The sequence below is a fragment of the Somniosus microcephalus genome, chromosome 24 (assembly GCF_052327205.1).
Source record: "Somniosus microcephalus isolate GS21.2 chromosome 24, FLI_Smic_1.0, whole genome shotgun sequence".
NCBI classification, from domain to species: Eukaryota; Metazoa; Chordata; class Chondrichthyes; order Squaliformes; family Somniosidae; genus Somniosus; species Somniosus microcephalus.
Genome location: NC_141010.1, coordinates 43001819 through 43018648, shown reverse-complemented (window position 1 = coordinate 43018648; position 16830 = coordinate 43001819). Strand labels below are relative to the sequence as shown.

The window sequence follows — 16830 nt, the reverse complement described above, 5'->3', positions numbered from 1 at the left end:
TCAGTTTAGGTCTGAGGGAAGTGCTGGCTTGTTGCAAGGGCCATTTTTCAGGCGACACATTCAACCGAGGCTTGTCTGTCAGCTCTGGTGGGTGTAAAAGATCTCATGGCATTATTTGAAGAAGGTCAAGGGAGCTCAGCCATGGTCCTGGGTTACATTTATCCCTAAACCAACACTAAAATTGCTGTTTCACTTTTCTCACTGCAGTTTGCGCTGACTCTATCACCGAAATAAGCAATCTACAGCTTCATCACCACAAGGATTGACTGTTGGTGAAAAGTAGCTCTGAAGCAGCATTATTGTTAATGAACACAGAGCAACTGTGGAGAAAGAGATTTTTCATTATTGAGCCTAAATGGTAATGAGGGGGCACCTGGATTTGAACCAGGGACCTCTTGATCTGCAGTCAAATGCTCTACCACTGAGCTATACCCCCAGAGCCCTATTGGCAGCTTTCTGCTTCACATCAAAATGTTGCATAGCGCAGGACACCATGAGGGATAGGAAGATGACGGGGTCATGTCAAACAAATATTAGATAAAGCTAACCATTGCTTTAAAGAGACTCCTCACCCTTCTTTCAAAATTGGCGAGAAATTTTATGCAGAGTTATTTTTCAGCTGTTCAAAATCATGGAAGTTTTTTATTGTGCAAATTAAGCTGTTTCTAGTGGCAGAAGGGCCAGTAACCGGAGGACACAGATTTACGGTGATTGACAAGGGAAAAAAAGGCAACATGTGGAGACATTTTTTTACACAGCAAGTTGTTGTGGTCTGGAATACACTGTTTGCAAGGGTGGTGGAAGCAGATTCAATGGTAACTTTCAAAAAGGAATTGGATAAATCCTTGAAGGGGAAACATCTACAGGGCTATGGGGTAAGGGAAGTGGAGTGGGATTAATTGAACAGCTCTGCCAAACACACGGTGCAGGCACAATGGAGCTAAAGGCCTCCTTCAGTATTATATCTTTCTATCGTAACTATGGACATGGTGTAGCGGACGGCGGGTATAACTATCGTTCTCTGTGATAACAGAGGAGTTCATGAGGAGATATTTATATATCAACCAGGAACTTCTATAATCTGCAGTCAAATGTTCTACCACTGAGCTATAGCCCTCTCACAAGCCAATGTCCCAAGAACTTCGCAACCGAATGATCCAACCGAGAATGCCCTGAGATTTACACACAAGCCCCACCCTCTCTTAATTGGGGCACATTTGCAGCCCAGCCGGATATTCACCCGCTCCTGAGGTGCCCCGCTCCATGCCCACGGCCTCATTCCTGGCACCAGGTCATTAAAATATGGGGGAAGGTCTCGCTGGTCTGTGCGCAGGATTAATGCCCATCTGGCGACAGGATTCTGCTGTGGGAAAAAGAGGTGGGTAGTGCACTGCCAGTGGAAACTTTTGCAAATATTTAAAAATCTCCCACTTTTCTTGGTGCACGACCTCGCTCTGAGAATGTTTGCTCAGGCTGCTCGCCCTATTCATCAGCTGAAGCTCAGTGGTAGCACTCGCACTAGTGAGTCAAAATGTTGTGGGTTCAAGCTACCCCACTCCAAAGACTTGAGTACATAATCCAGGCTAACACTTCAGTTTAGGTCTGAGGGAAGTGCTGGCTTGTTGCAAGGGCCATTTTTCAGGCGACACATTCAACCGAGGCTTGTCTGTCAGCTCTGGTGGGTGTAAAAGATCTCATGGCATTATTTGAAGAAGGTCAAGGGAGCTCAGCCATGGTCCTGGGTTACATTTATCCCTAAACCAACACTAAAATTGCTGTTTCACTTTTCTCACTGCAGTTTGCGCTGACTCTATCACCGAAATAAGCAATCTACAGCTTCATCACCACAAGGATTGACTGTTGGTGAAAAGTAGCTCTGAAGCAGCATTATTGTTAATGAACACAGAGCAACTGCTGAGAAAGAGATTTTTAATTATTGAGCCTAAATGGTAACGAGGGGGCACCTGGATTTGAACCAGGGACCTCTTGATCTGCAGTCAAATGCTCTACCACTGAGCTATACCCCCAGAGCCCTATTGGCAGCTTTCTGCTTCACATCAAAATGTTGCATAGCGCAGGACACCATGAGGGATAGGAAGATGACGGGGTCATGTCAAACAAATATTAGATAAAGCTAACCATTGCTTTAAAGAGACTCCTCACCCTTCTTTCAAAATTGGCGAGAAATTTTATGCAGAGATATTTTTCAGCTGTTCAAAATCATGGAAGTTTTTTATTGTGCAAATTAAGCTGTTTCTAGTGGCAGAAGGGCCAGTAACCGGAGGACACAGATTTACGGTGATTGACAAGGGAAAAAAAGGCAACATGTGGAGACATTTTTTTACACAGCAAGTTGTTGTGGTCTGGAATACACTGTTTGCAAGGGTGGTGGAAGCAGATTCAATGGTAACTTTCAAAAAGGAATTGGATAAATCCTTGAAGGGGAAACATCTACAGGGCTATGGGGTAAGGGAAGTGGAGTGGGATTAATTGAACAGCTCTGCCAAACACACGGTGCAGGCACAATGGAGCTAAAGGCCTCCTTCAGTATTATATCTTTCTATCGTAACTATGGACATGGTGTAGCGGACGGCGGGTATAACTATCGTTCTCTGTGATAACATAGGAGTTCATGAGGAGATATTTATATATCAACCAGGAACTTCTATAATCTGCAGTCAAATGTTCTACCACTGAGCTATAGCCCTCTCACAAGCCAATGTCCCATGAACTTCGCAACCGAATGATCCAACCGAGAATGCCCTGAGATTTACACACAAGCCCCACCCTCTCTTAATTGGGGCACATTTGCAGCCCAGCCGGATATTCACCCGCTCCTGAGGTGCCCCGCTCCATGCCCACGGCCTCATTCCTGGCACCAGGTCATTAAAATATGGGGGAAGGTCTCGCTGGTCTGTGCGCAGGATTAATGCCCATCTGGGGACAGGATTCTGCTGTGGGAAAAAGAGGTGGGTAGTGCACTGCCAGTGGAAACTTTTGCAAATATTTAAAAATCTCCCACTTTTCTTGGTGCACGACCTCGCTCTGAGAATGTTTGCTCAGGCTGCTCGCCCTATTCATCAGCTGAAGCTCAGTGGTAGCACTCGCACTAGTGAGTCAAAATGTTGTGGGTTCAAGCTACCCCACTCCAAAGACTTGAGTACATAATCCAGGCTAACACTTCAGTTTAGGTCTGAGGGAAGTGCTGGCTTGTTGCAAGGGCCATTTTTCAGGCGACACATTCAACCGAGGCTTGTCTGTCAGCTCTGGTGGGTGTAAAAGATCTCATGGCATTATTTGAAGAAGGTCAAGGGAGCTCAGCCATGGTCCTGGGTTACATTTATCCCTAAACCAACACTAAAATTGCTGTTTCACTTTTCTCACTGCAGTTTGCGCTGACTCTATCACCGAAATAAGCAATCTACAGCTTCATCACCACAAGGATTGACTGTTGGTGAAAAGTAGCTCTGAAGCAGCATTATTGTTAATGAACACAGAGCAACTGTGGAGAAAGAGATTTTTAATTATTGAGCCTAAATGGTAACGAGGGGGCACCTGGATTTGAACCAGGGACCTCTTAATCTGCAGTCAAATGCTCTACCACTGAGCTATACCCCCAGAGCCCTATTAGCAGCTTTCTGCTTCACATCAAAATGTTGCATAGCGCAGGACACCATGAGGGATAGGAAGATGACGGGGTCATGTCAAACAAATATTAGATAAAGCTAACCATTGCTTTAAAGAGACTCCTCACCCTTCTTTCAAAATTGGCGAGAAATTTTATGCAGAGTTATTTTTCAGCTGTTCAAAATCATGGAAGTTTTTTATTGTGCAAATTAAGCTGTTTCTAGTGGCAGAAGGGCCAGTAACCGGAGGACACAGATTTACGGTGATTGACAAGGGAAAAAAAGGCAACATGTGGAGACATTTTTTTACACAGCAAGTTGTTGTGGTCTGGAATACACTGTTTGCAAGGGTGGTGGAAGCAGATTCAATGGTAACTTTCAAAAAGGAATTGGATAAATCCTTGAAGGGGAAACATCTACAGGGCTATGGGGTAAGGGAAGTGGAGTGGGATTAATTGAACAGCTCTGCCAAACACACGGTGCAGGCACAATGGAGCTAAAGGCCTCCTTCAGTATTATATCTTTCTATCGTAACTATGGACATGGTGTAGCGGACGGCGGGTATAACTATCGTTCTCTGTGATAACAGAGGAGTTCATGAGGAGATATTTATATATCAACCAGGAACTTCTATAATCTGCAGTCAAATGTTCTACCACTGAGCTATAGCCCTCTCACAAGCCAATGTCCCATGAACTTCGCAACCGAATGATCCAACCGAGAATGCCCTGAGATTTACACACAAGCCCCACCCTCTCTTAATTGGGGCACATTTGCAGCCCAGCCGGATATTCACCCGCTCCTGAGGTGCCCCGCTCCATGCCCACGGCCTCATTCCTGGCACCAGGTCATTAAAATATGGGGGAAGGTCTCGCTGGTCTGTGCGCAGGATTAATGCCCATCTGGCGACAGGATTCTGCTGTGGGAATAAGAGGTGGGTAGTGCACTGCCAGTGGAAACTTTTGCAAATATTTAAAAATCTCCCACTTTTCTTGGTGCACGACCTCGCTCTGAGAATGTTTGCTCAGGCTGCTCGCCCTATTCATCAGCTGAAGCTCAGTGGTAGCACTCGCACTAGTGAGTCAAAATGTTGTGGGTTCAAGCTACCCCACTCCAAAGACTTGAGTACATAATCCAGGCTAACACTTCAGTTTAGGTCTGAGGGAAGTGCTGGCTTGTTGCAAGGGCCATTTTTCAGGCGACACATTCAACCGAGGCTTGTCTGTCAGCTCTGGTGGGTGTAAAAGATCTCATGGCATTATTTGAAGAAGGTCAAGGGAGCTCAGCCATGGTCCTGGGTTACATTTATCCCTAAACCAACACTAAAATTGCTGTTTCACTTTTCTCACTGCAGTTTGCGCTGACTCTATCACCGAAATAAGCAATCTACAGCTTCATCACCACAAGGATTGACTGTTGGTGAAAAGTAGCTCTGAAGCAGCATTATTGTTAATGAACACAGAGCAACTGCTGAGAAAGAGATTTTTAATTATTGAGCCTAAATGGTAACTAGGAGGCACCTGGATTTGAACCAGGGACCTCTTGATCTGCAGTCAAATGCTCTACCACTGAGCTATACCCCCAGAGCCCTATTAGCAGCTTTCTGCTTCACATCAAAATGTTGCATAGCGCAGGACACCATGAGGGATAGGAAGATGACGGGGTCATGTCAAACAAATATTAGATAAAGCTAACCATTGCTTTAAAGAGACTCCTCACCCTTCTTTCAAAATTGGCGAGAAATTTTATGCAGAGTTATTTTTCAGCTGTTCAAAATCATGGAAGTTTTTTATTGTGCAAATTAAGCTGTTTCTAGTGGCAGAAGGGCCAGTAACCGGAGGACACAGATTTACGGTGATTGACAAGGGAAAAAAAGGCAACATGTGGAGACATTTTTTTACACAGCAAGTTGTTGTGGTCTGGAATACACTGTTTGCAAGGGTGGTGGAAGCAGATTCAATGGTAACTTTCAAAAAGGAATTGGATAAATCCTTGAAGGGGAAACATCTACAGGGCTATGGGGTAAGGGAAGTGGAGTGGGATTAATTGAACAGCTCTGCCAAACACACGGTGCAGGCACAATGGAGCTAAAGGCCTCCTTCAGTATTATATCTTTCTATCGTAACTATGGACATGGTGTAGCGGACGGCGGGTATAACTATCGTTCTCTGTGATAACATAGGAGTTCATGAGGAGATATTTATATATCAACCAGGAACTTCTATAATCTGCAGTCAAATGTTCTACCACTGAGCTATAGCCCTCTCACAAGCCAATGTCCCATGAACTTCGCAACCGAATGATCCAACCGAGAATGCCCTGAGATTTACACACAAGCCCCACCCTCTCTTAATTGGGGCACATTTGCAGCCCAGCCGGATATTCACCCGCTCCTGAGGTGCCCCGCTCCATGCCCACGGCCTCATTCCTGGCACCAGGTCATTAAAATATGGGGGAAGGTCTCGCTGGTCTGTGCGCAGGATTAATGCCCATCTGGGGACAGGATTCTGCTGTGGGAAAAAGAGGTGGGTAGTGCACTGCCAGTGGAAACTTTTGCAAATATTTAAAAATCTCCCACTTTTCTTGGTGCACGGCCTCGCTCTGAGAATGTTTGCTCAGGCTGCTCGCCCTATTCATCAGCTGAAGCTCAGTGGTAGCACTCGCACTAGTGAGTCAAAATGTTGTGGGTTCAAGCTACCCCACTCCAAAGACTTGAGTACATAATCCAGGCTAACACTTCAGTTTAGGTCTGAGGGAAGTGCTGGCTTGTTGCAAGGGCCATTTTTCAGGCGACACATTCAACCGAGGCTTGTCTGTCAGCTCTGGTGGGTGTAAAAGATCTCATGGCATTATTTGAAGAAGGTCAAGGGAGCTCAGCCATGGTCCTGGGTTACATTTATCCCTAAACCAACACTAAAATTGCTGTTTCACTTTTCTCACTGCAGTTTGCGCTGACTCTATCACCGAAATAAGCAATCTACAGCTTCATCACCACAAGGATTGACTGTTGGTGAAAAGTAGCTCTGAAGCAGCATTATTGTTAATGAACACAGAGCAACTGCGGAGAAAGAGATTTTTAATTATTGAGCCTAAATGGTAACGAGGGGGCACCTGGATTTGAACCAGGGACCTCTTGAATCTGCAGTCAAATGCTCTACCACTGAGCTATACCCCCAGAGCCCTATTGGCAGCTTTCTGCTTCACATCAAAATGTTGCATAGCGCAGGACACCATGAGGGATAGGAAGATGACGGGGTCATGTCAAACAAATATTAGATAAAGCTAACCATTGCTTTAAAGAGACTCCTCACCCTTCTTTCAAAATTGGCAAGAAATTTTATGCAGAGTTATTTTTCAGCTGTTCAAAATCATGGAAGTTTTTTATTGTGCAAATTAAGCTGTTTCTAGTGGCAGAAGGGCCAGTAACCGGAGGACACAGATTTACGGTGATTGACAAGGGAAAAAAAGGCAACATGTGGAGACATTTTTTTACACAGCAAGTTGTTGTGGTCTGGAATACACTGTTTGCAAGGGTGGTGGAAGCAGATTCAATGGTAACTTTCAAAAAGGAATTGGATAAATCCTTGAAGGGGAAACATCTACAGGGCTATGGGGTAAGGGAAGTGGAGTGGGATTAATTGAACAGCTCTGCCAAACACACGGTGCAGGCACAATGGAGCTAAAGGCCTCCTTCAGTATTATATCTTTCTATCGTAACTATGGACATGGTGTAGCGGACGGCGGGTATAACTATCGTTCTCTGTGATAACAGAGGAGTTCATGAGGAGATATTTATATATCAACCAGGAACTTCTATAATCTGCAGTCAAATGTTCTACCACTGAGCTATAGCCCTCTCACAAGCCAATGTCCCATGAACTTCGCAACCGAATGATCCAACCGAGAATGCCCTGAGATTTACACACAAGCCCCACCCTCTCTTAATTGGGGCACATTTGCAGCCCAGCCGGATATTCACCCGCTCCTGAGGTGCCCCGCTCCATGCCCACGGCCTCATTCCTGGCACCAGGTCATTAAAATATGGGGGAAGGTCTCGCTGGTCTGTGCGCAGGATTAATGCCCATCTGGGGACAGGATTCTGCTGTGGGAAAAAGAGGTGGGTAGTGCACTGCCAGTGGAAACTTTTGCAAATATTTAAAAATCTCCCACTTTTCTTGGTGCACGACCTCGCTCTGAGAATGTTTGCTCAGGCTGCTCGCCCTATTCATCAGCTGAAGCTCAGTGGTAGCACTCGCACTAGTGAGTCAAAATGTTGTGGGTTCAAGCTACCCCACTCCAAAGACTTGAGTACATAATCCAGGCTAACACTTCAGTTTAGGTCTGAGGGAAGTGCTGGCTTGTTGCAAGGGCCATTTTTCAGGCGACACATTCAACCGAGGCTTGTCTGTCAGCTCTGGTGGGTGTAAAAGATCTCATGGCATTATTTGAAGAAGGTCAAGGGAGCTCAGCCATGGTCCTGGGTTACATTTATCCCTAAACCAACACTAAAATTGCTGTTTCACTTTTCTCACTGCAGTTTGCGCTGACTCTATCACCGAAATAAGCAATCTACAGCTTCATCACCACAAGGATTGACTGTTGGTGAAAAGTAGCTCTGAAGCAGCATTATTGTTAATGAACACAGAGCAACTGCGGAGAAAGAGATTTTTAATTATTGAGCCTAAATGGTAACGAGGGGGCACCTGGATTTGAACCAGGGACCTCTTGATCTGCAATCAAATGCTCTACCACTGAGCTATACCCCCAGAGCCCTATTGGCAGCTTTCTGCTTCACATCAAAATGTTGCATAGCGCAGGACACCATGAGGGATAGGAAGATGACGGGGTCATGTCAAACAAATATTAGATAAAGCTAACCATTGCTTTAAAGAGACTCCTCACCCTTCTTTCAAAATTGACAAGAAATTTTATGCAGAGTTATTTTTCAGCTGTTCAAAATCATGGAAGTTTTTTATTGTGCAAATTAAGCTGTTTCTAGTGGCAGAAGGGCCAGTAACCGGAGGACACAGATTTACGGTGATTGACAAGGGAAAAAAAGGCAACATGTGGAGACATTTTTTTACACAGCAAGTTGTTGTGGTCTGGAATACACTGTTTGCAAGGGTGGTGGAAGCAGATTCAATGGTAACTTTCAAAAAGGAATTGGATAAATCCTTGAAGGGGAAACATCTACAGGGCTATGGGGTAAGGGAAGTGGAGTGGGATTAATTGAACAGCTCTGCCAAACACACGGTGCAGGCACAATGGAGCTAAAGGCCTCCTTCAGTATTATATCTTTCTATCGTAACTATGGACATGGTGTAGCGGACGGCGGGTATAACTATCGTTCTCTGTGATAACATAGGAGTTCATGAGGAGATATTTATATATCAACCAGGAACTTCTATAATCTGCAGTCAAATGTTCTACCACTGAGCTATAGCCCTCTCACAAGCCAATGTCCCATGAACTTCGCAACCGAATGATCCAACCGAGAATGCCCTGAGATTTACACACAAGCCCCACCCTCTCTTAATTGGGGCACATTTGCAGCCCAGCCGGATATTCACCCGCTCCTGAGGTGCCCCGCTCCATGCCCACGGCCTCATTCCTGGCACCAGGTCATTAAAATATGGGGGAAGGTCTCGCTGGTCTGTGCGCAGGATTAATGCCCATCTGGGGACAGGATTCTGCTGTGGGAAAAAGAGGTGGGTAGTGCACTGCCAGTGGAAACTTTTGCAAATATTTAAAAATCTCCCACTTTTCTTGGTGCACGGCCTCGCTCTGAGAATGTTTGCTCAGGCTGCTCGCCCTATTCATCAGCTGAAGCTCAGTGGTAGCACTCGCACTAGTGAGTCAAAATGTTGTGGGTTCAAGCTACCCCACTCCAAAGACTTGAGTACATAATCCAGGCTAACACTTCAGTTTAGGTCTGAGGGAAGTGCTGGCTTGTTGCAAGGGCCATTTTTCAGGCGACACATTCAACCGAGGCTTGTCTGTCAGCTCTGGTGGGTGTAAAAGATCTCATGGCATTATTTGAAGAAGGTCAAGGGAGCTCAGCCATGGTCCTGGGTTACATTTATCCCTAAACCAACACTAAAATTGCTGTTTCACTTTTCTCACTGCAGTTTGCGCTGACTCTATCACCGAAATAAGCAATCTACAGCTTCATCACCACAAGGATTGACTGTTGGTGAAAAGTAGCTCTGAAGCAGCATTATTGTTAATGAACACAGAGCAACTGCGGAGAAAGAGATTTTTAATTATTGAGCCTAAATGGTAACGAGGGGGCACCTGGATTTGAACCAGGGACCTCTTGATCTGCAATCAAATGCTCTACCACTGAGCTATACCCCCAGAGCCCTATTGGCAGCTTTCTGCTTCACATCAAAATGTTGCATAGCGCAGGACACCATGAGGGATAGGAAGATGACGGGGTCATGTCAAACAAATATTAGATAAAGCTAACCATTGCTTTAAAGAGACTCCTCACCCTTCTTTCAAAATTGACAAGAAATTTTATGCAGAGTTATTTTTCAGCTGTTCAAAATCATGGAAGTTTTTTATTGTGCAAATTAAGCTGTTTCTAGTGGCAGAAGGGCCAGTAACCGGAGGACACAGATTTACGGTGATTGACAAGGGAAAAAAAGGCAACATGTGGAGACATTTTTTTACACAGCAAGTTGTTGTGGTCTGGAATACACTGTTTGCAAGGGTGGTGGAAGCAGATTCAATGGTAACTTTCAAAAAGGAATTGGATAAATCCTTGAAGGGGAAACATCTACAGGGCTATGGGGTAAGGGAAGTGGAGTGGGATTAATTGAACAGCTCTGCCAAACACACGGTGCAGGCACAATGGAGCTAAAGGCCTCCTTCAGTATTATATCTTTCTATCGTAACTATGGACATGGTGTAGCGGACGGCGGGTATAACTATCGTTCTCTGTGATAACAGAGGAGTTCATGAGGAGATATTTATATATCAACCAGGAACTTCTATAATCTGCAGTCAAATGTTCTACCACTGAGCTATAGCCCTCTCACAAGCCAATGTCCCATGAACTTCGCAACCGAATGATCCAACCGAGAATGCCCTGAGATTTACACACAAGCCCCACCCTCTCTTAATTGGGGCACATTTGCAGCCCAGCCGGATATTCACCCGCTCCTGAGGTGCCCCGCTCCATGCCCACGGCCTCATTCCTGGCACCAGGTCATTAAAATATGGGGGAAGGTCTCGCTGGTCTGTGCGCAGGATTAATGCCCATCTGGCGACAGGATTCTGCTGTGGGAAAAAGAGGTGGGTAGTGCACTGCCAGTGGAAACTTTTGCAAATATTTAAAAATCTCCCACTTTTCTTGGTGCACGACCTCGCTCTGAGAATGTTTGCTCAGGCTGCTCGCCCTATTCATCAGCTGAAGCTCAGTGGTAGCACTCGCACTAGTGAGTCAAAATGTTGTGGGTTCAAGCTACCCCACTCCAAAGACTTGAGTACATAATCCAGGCTAACACTTCAGTTTAGGTCTGAGGGAAGTGCTGGCTTGTTGCAAGGGCCATTTTTCAGGCGACACATTCAACCGAGGCTTGTCTGTCAGCTCTGGTGGGTGTAAAAGATCTCATGGCATTATTTGAAGAAGGTCAAGGGAGCTCAGCCATGGTCCTGGGTTACATTTATCCCTAAACCAACACTAAAATTGCTGTTTCACTTTTCTCACTGCAGTTTGCGCTGACTCTATCACCGAAATAAGCAATCTACAGCTTCATCACCACAAGGATTGACTGTTGGTGAAAAGTAGCTCTGAAGCAGCATTATTGTTAATGAACACAGAGCAACTGCTGAGAAAGAGATTTTTAATTATTGAGCCTAAATGGTAACGAGGGGGCACCTGGATTTGAACCAGGGACCTCTTGATCTGCAGTCAAATGCTCTACCACTGAGCTATACCCCCAGAGCCCTATTGGCAGCTTTCTGCTTCACATCAAAATGTTGCATAGCGCAGGACACCATGAGGGATAGGAAGATGACGGGGTCATGTCAAACAAATATTAGATAAAGCTAACCATTGCTTTAAAGAGACTCCTCACCCTTCTTTCAAAATTGGCGAGAAATTTTATGCAGAGTTATTTTTCAGCTGTTCAAAATCATGGAAGTTTTTTATTGTGCAAATTAAGCTGTTTCTAGTGGCAGAAGGGCCAGTAACCGGAGGACACAGATTTACGGTGATTGACAAGGGAAAAAAAGGCAACATGTGGAGACATTTTTTTACACAGCAAGTTGTTGTGGTCTGGAATACACTGTTTGCAAGGGTGGTGGAAGCAGATTCAATGGTAACTTTCAAAAAGGAATTGGATAAATCCTTGAAGGGGAAACATCTACAGGGCTATGGGGTAAGGGAAGTGGAGTGGGATTAATTGAACAGCTCTGCCAAACACACGGTGCAGGCACAATGGAGCTAAAGGCCTCCTTCAGTATTATATCTTTCTATCGTAAATATGGACATGGTGTAGCGGACGGCGGGTATAACTATCGTTCTCTGTGATAACATAGGAGTTCATGAGGAGATATTTATATATCAACCAGGAACTTCTATAATCTGCAGTCAAATGTTCTACCACTGAGCTATAGCCCTCTCACAAGCCAATGTCCCATGAACTTCGCAACCGAATGATCCAACCGAGAATGCCCTGAGATTTACACACAAGCCCCACCCTCTCTTAATTGGGGCACATTTGCAGCCCAGCCGGATATTCACCCGCTCCTGAGGTGCCCCGCTCCATGCCCACGGCCTCATTCCTGGCACCAGGTCATTAAAATATGGGGGAAGGTCTCGCTGGTCTGTGCGCAGGATTAATGCCCATCTGGGGACAGGATTCTGCTGTGGGAAAAAGAGGTGGGTAGTGCACTGCCAGTGGAAACTTTTGCAAATATTTAAAAATCTCCCACTTTTCTTGGTGCACGGCCTCGCTCTGAGAATGTTTGCTCAGGCTGCTCGCCCTATTCATCAGCTGAAGCTCAGTGGTAGCACTCGCACTAGTGAGTCAAAATGTTGTGGGTTCAAGCTACCCCACTCCAAAGACTTGAGTACATAATCCAGGCTAACACTTCAGTTTAGGTCTGAGGGAAGTGCTGGCTTGTTGCAAGGGCCATTTTTCAGGCGACACATTCAACCGAGGCTTGTCTGTCAGCTCTGGTGGGTGTAAAAGATCTCATGGCATTATTTGAAGAAGGTCAAGGGAGCTCAGCCATGGTCCTGGGTTACATTTATCCCTAAACCAACACTAAAATTGCTGTTTCACTTTTCTCACTGCAGTTTGCGCTGACTCTATCACCGAAATAAGCAATCTACAGCTTCATCACCACAAGGATTGACTGTTGGTGAAAAGTAGCTCTGAAGCAGCATTATTGTTAATGAACACAGAGCAACTGCGGAGAAAGAGATTTTTAATTATTGAGCCTAAATGGTAACGAGGGGGCACCTGGATTTGAACCAGGGACCTCTTGAATATGCAGTCAAATGCTCTACCACTGAGCTATACCCCCAGAGCCCTATTGGCAGCTTTCTGCTTCACATCAAAATGTTGCATAGCGCAGGACACCATGAGGGATAGGAAGATGACGGGGTCATGTCAAACAAGTATTAGATAAAGCTAACCATTGCTTTAAAGAGACTCCTCACCCTTCTTTCAAAATTGGCAAGAAATTTTATGCAGAGTTATTTTTCAGCTGTTCAAAATCATGGAAGTTTTTTATTGTGCAAATTAAGCTGTTTCTAGTGGCAGAAGGGCCAGTAACCGGAGGACACAGATTTACGGTGATTGACAAGGGAAAAAAAGGCAACATGTGGAGACATTTTTTTACACAGCAAGTTGTTGTGGTCTGGAATACACTGTTTGCAAGGGTGGTGGAAGCAGATTCAATGGTAACTTTCAAAAAGGAATTGGATAAATCCTTGAAGGGGAAACATCTACAGGGCTATGGGGTAAGGGAAGTGGAGTGGGATTAATTGAACAGCTCTGCCAAACACACGGTGCAGGCACAATGGAGCTAAAGGCCTCCTTCAGTATTATATCTTTCTATCGTAACTATGGACATGGTGTAGCGGACGGCGGGTATAACTATCGTTCTCTGTGATAACATAGGAGTTCATGAGGAGATATTTATATATCAACCAGGAACTTCTATAATCTGCAGTCAAATGTTCTACCACTGAGCTATAGCCCTCTCACAAGCCAATGTCCCATGAACTTCGCAACCGAATGATCCAACCGAGAATGCCCTGAGATTTACACACAAGCCCCACCCTCTCTTAATTGGGGCACATTTGCAGCCCAGCCGGATATTCACCCGCTCCTGAGGTGCCCCGCTCCATGCCCACGGCCTCATTCCTGGCACCAGGTCATTAAAATATGGGGGAAGGTCTCGCTGGTCTGTGCGCAGGATTAATGCCCATCTGGGGACAGGATTCTGCTGTGGGAAAAAGAGGTGGGTAGTGCACTGCCAGTGGAAACTTTTGCAAATATTTAAAAATCTCCCACTTTTCTTGGTGCACGGCCTCGCTCTGAGAATGTTTGCTCAGGCTGCTCGCCCTATTCATCAGCTGAAGCTCAGTGGTAGCACTCGCACTAGTGAGTCAAAATGTTGTGGGTTCAAGCTACCCCACTCCAAAGACTTGAGTACATAATCCAGGCTAACACTTCAGTTTAGGTCTGAGGGAAGTGCTGGCTTGTTGCAAGGGCCATTTTTCAGGCGACACATTCAACCGAGGCTTGTCTGTCAGCTCTGGTGGGTGTAAAAGATCTCATGGCATTATTTGAAGAAGGTCAAGGGAGCTCAGCCATGGTCCTGGGTTACATTTATCCCTAAACCAACACTAAAATTGCTGTTTCTCTTTTCTCACTGCAGTTTGCGCTGACTCTATCACCGAAATAAGCAATCTACAGCTTCATCACCACAAGGATTGACTGTTGGTGAAAAGTAGCTCTGAAGCAGCATTATTGTTAATGAACACAGAGCAACTGTGGAGAAAGAGATTTTTAATTATTGAGCCTAAATGGTAACGAGCGGGCACCTGGATTTGAACCAGGGACCTCTTGATCTGCAGTCAAATGCTCTACCACTGAGCTATACCCCCAGAGCCCTATTGGCAGCTTTCTGCTTCACATCAAAATGTTGCATAGCGCAGGACACCATGAGGGATAGGAAGATGACGGGGTCATGTCAAACAAATATTAGATAAAGCTAACCATTGCTTTAAAGAGACTCCTCACCCTTCTTTCAAAATTGGCAAGAAATTTTATGCAGAGTTATTTTTCAGCTGTTCAAAATCATGGAAGTTTTTTATTGTGCAAATTAAGCTGTTTCTAGTGGCAGAAGGGCCAGTAACCGGAGGACACAGATTTACGGTGATTGACAAGGGAAAAAAAGGCAACATGTGGAGACATTTTTTTACACAGCAAGTTGTTGTCGTCTGGAATACACTGTTTGCAAGGGTGGTGGAAGCAGATTCAATGGTAACTTTCAAAAAGGAATTGGATAAATCCTTGAAGGGGAAACATCTACAGGGCTATGGGGTAAGGGAAGTGGAGTGGGATTAATTGAACAGCTCTGCCAAACACACGGTGCAGGCACAATGGAGCTAAAGGCCTCCTTCAGTATTATATCTTTCTATCGTAACTATGGACATGGTGTAGCGGACGGCGGGTATAACTATCGTTCTCTGTGATAACAGAGGAGTTCATGAGGAGATATTTATATATCAACCAGGAACTTCTATAATCTGCAGTCAAATGTTCTACCACTGAGCTATAGCCCTCTCACAAGCCAATGTCCCATGAACTTCGCAACCGAATGATCCAACCGAGAATGCCCTGAGATTTACACACAAGCCCCACCCTCTCTTAATTGGGGCACATTTGCAGCCCAGCCGGATATTCACCCGCTCCTGAGGTGCCCCGCTCCATGCCCACGGCCTCATTCCTGGCACCAGGTCATTAAAATATGGGGGAAGGTCTCGCTGGTCTGTGCGCAGGATTAATGCCCATCTGGGGACAGGATTCTGCTGTGGGAAAAAGAGGTGGGTAGTGCACTGCCAGTGGAAACTTTTGCAAATATTTAAAAATCTCCCACTTTTCTTGGTGCACGACCTCGCTCTGAGAATGTTTGCTCAGGCTGCTCGCCCTATTCATCAGCTGAAGCTCAGTGGTAGCACTCGCACTAGTGAGTCAAAATGTTGTGGGTTCAAGCTACCCCACTCCAAAGATTTGAGTACATAATCCAGGCTAACACTTCAGTTTAGGTCTGAGGGAAGTGCTGGCTTGTTGCAAGGGCCATTTTTCAGGCGACACATTCAACCGAGGCTTGTCTGTCAGCTCTGGTGGGTGTAAAAGATCTCATGGCATTATTTGAAGAAGGTCAAGGGAGCTCAGCCATGGTCCTGGGTTACATTTATCCCTAAACCAACACTAAAATTGCTGTTTCACTTTTCTCACTGCAGTTTGCGCTGACTCTTTCACCGAAATAAGCAATCTACAGCTTCATCACCACAAGGATTGACTGTTGGTGAAAAGTAGCTCTGAAGCAGCATTATTGTTAATGAACACAGAGCAACTGTGGAGAAAGAGATTTTTAATTATTGAGCCTAAATGGTAACGAGGGGGCACCTGGATTTGAACCAGGGACCTCTTGATCTGCAGTCAAATGCTCTACCACTGAGCTATACCCCCAGAGCCCTATTGGCGGCTTTCTGCTTCACATCAAAATGTTGCATAGCGCAGGACACCATGAGGGCTAGGAAGATGACGGGGTCATGTCAAACAAATATTAGATAAAGCTAACCATTGCTTTAAAGAGACTCCTCACCCTTCTTTCAAAATTGGCAAGAAATTTTATGCAGAGTTATTTTTCAGCTGTTCAAAATCATGGAAGTTTTTTATTGTGCAAATTAAGCTGTTTCTAGTGGCAGAAGGGCCAGTAACCGGAGGACACAGATTTACGGTGATTGACAAGGGAAAAAAAGGCAACATGTGGAGACATTTTTTTACACAGCAAGTTGTTGTGGTCTGGAATACACTGTTTGCAAGGGTGGTGGAAGCAGATTCAATGGTAACTTTCAAAAAGGAATTGGATAAATCCTAGAAGGGGAAACATCTACAGGGCTATGGGGTAAGGGAAGTGGAGTGGGATTAATTGAACAGCTCTGCCAAAC

General features: G+C 45.2%; 10 non-coding genes across 10 annotated transcripts; all 10 read right to left on the bottom strand.

The window, feature by feature from the left end:
- Window positions 1–364: 364 nt before the first annotated feature.
- On the bottom strand, window positions 365–436 carry trnac-gca (transfer RNA cysteine (anticodon GCA)). The gene has a single exon. It is a non-coding gene; the product is annotated as a tRNA-Cys (tRNA).
- A 1519-nt stretch (window positions 437–1955) lies between these two features.
- Window positions 1956–2027, bottom strand: trnac-gca (transfer RNA cysteine (anticodon GCA)). The gene has a single exon. It is a non-coding gene; the product is annotated as a tRNA-Cys (tRNA).
- A 1519-nt stretch (window positions 2028–3546) lies between these two features.
- Window positions 3547–3618, bottom strand: trnac-gca (transfer RNA cysteine (anticodon GCA)). The gene has a single exon. It is a non-coding gene; the product is annotated as a tRNA-Cys (tRNA).
- Window positions 3619–5137: 1519 nt separating this feature from the next.
- On the bottom strand, window positions 5138–5209 carry trnac-gca (transfer RNA cysteine (anticodon GCA)). The gene has a single exon. It is a non-coding gene; the product is annotated as a tRNA-Cys (tRNA).
- A 1519-nt stretch (window positions 5210–6728) lies between these two features.
- trnac-gca (transfer RNA cysteine (anticodon GCA)) lies at window positions 6729–6801 on the bottom strand. The gene has a single exon. It is a non-coding gene; the product is annotated as a tRNA-Cys (tRNA).
- Window positions 6802–8320: 1519 nt separating this feature from the next.
- trnac-gca (transfer RNA cysteine (anticodon GCA)) lies at window positions 8321–8392 on the bottom strand. The gene has a single exon. It is a non-coding gene; the product is annotated as a tRNA-Cys (tRNA).
- Window positions 8393–9911: 1519 nt separating this feature from the next.
- On the bottom strand, window positions 9912–9983 carry trnac-gca (transfer RNA cysteine (anticodon GCA)). Its single transcript has one exon. It is a non-coding gene; the product is annotated as a tRNA-Cys (tRNA).
- A 1519-nt stretch (window positions 9984–11502) lies between these two features.
- On the bottom strand, window positions 11503–11574 carry trnac-gca (transfer RNA cysteine (anticodon GCA)). The gene has a single exon. It is a non-coding gene; the product is annotated as a tRNA-Cys (tRNA).
- Window positions 11575–14685: 3111 nt separating this feature from the next.
- Window positions 14686–14757, bottom strand: trnac-gca (transfer RNA cysteine (anticodon GCA)). The gene has a single exon. It is a non-coding gene; the product is annotated as a tRNA-Cys (tRNA).
- A 1519-nt stretch (window positions 14758–16276) lies between these two features.
- On the bottom strand, window positions 16277–16348 carry trnac-gca (transfer RNA cysteine (anticodon GCA)). Its single transcript has one exon. It is a non-coding gene; the product is annotated as a tRNA-Cys (tRNA).
- Window positions 16349–16830: the final 482 nt, after the last annotated feature.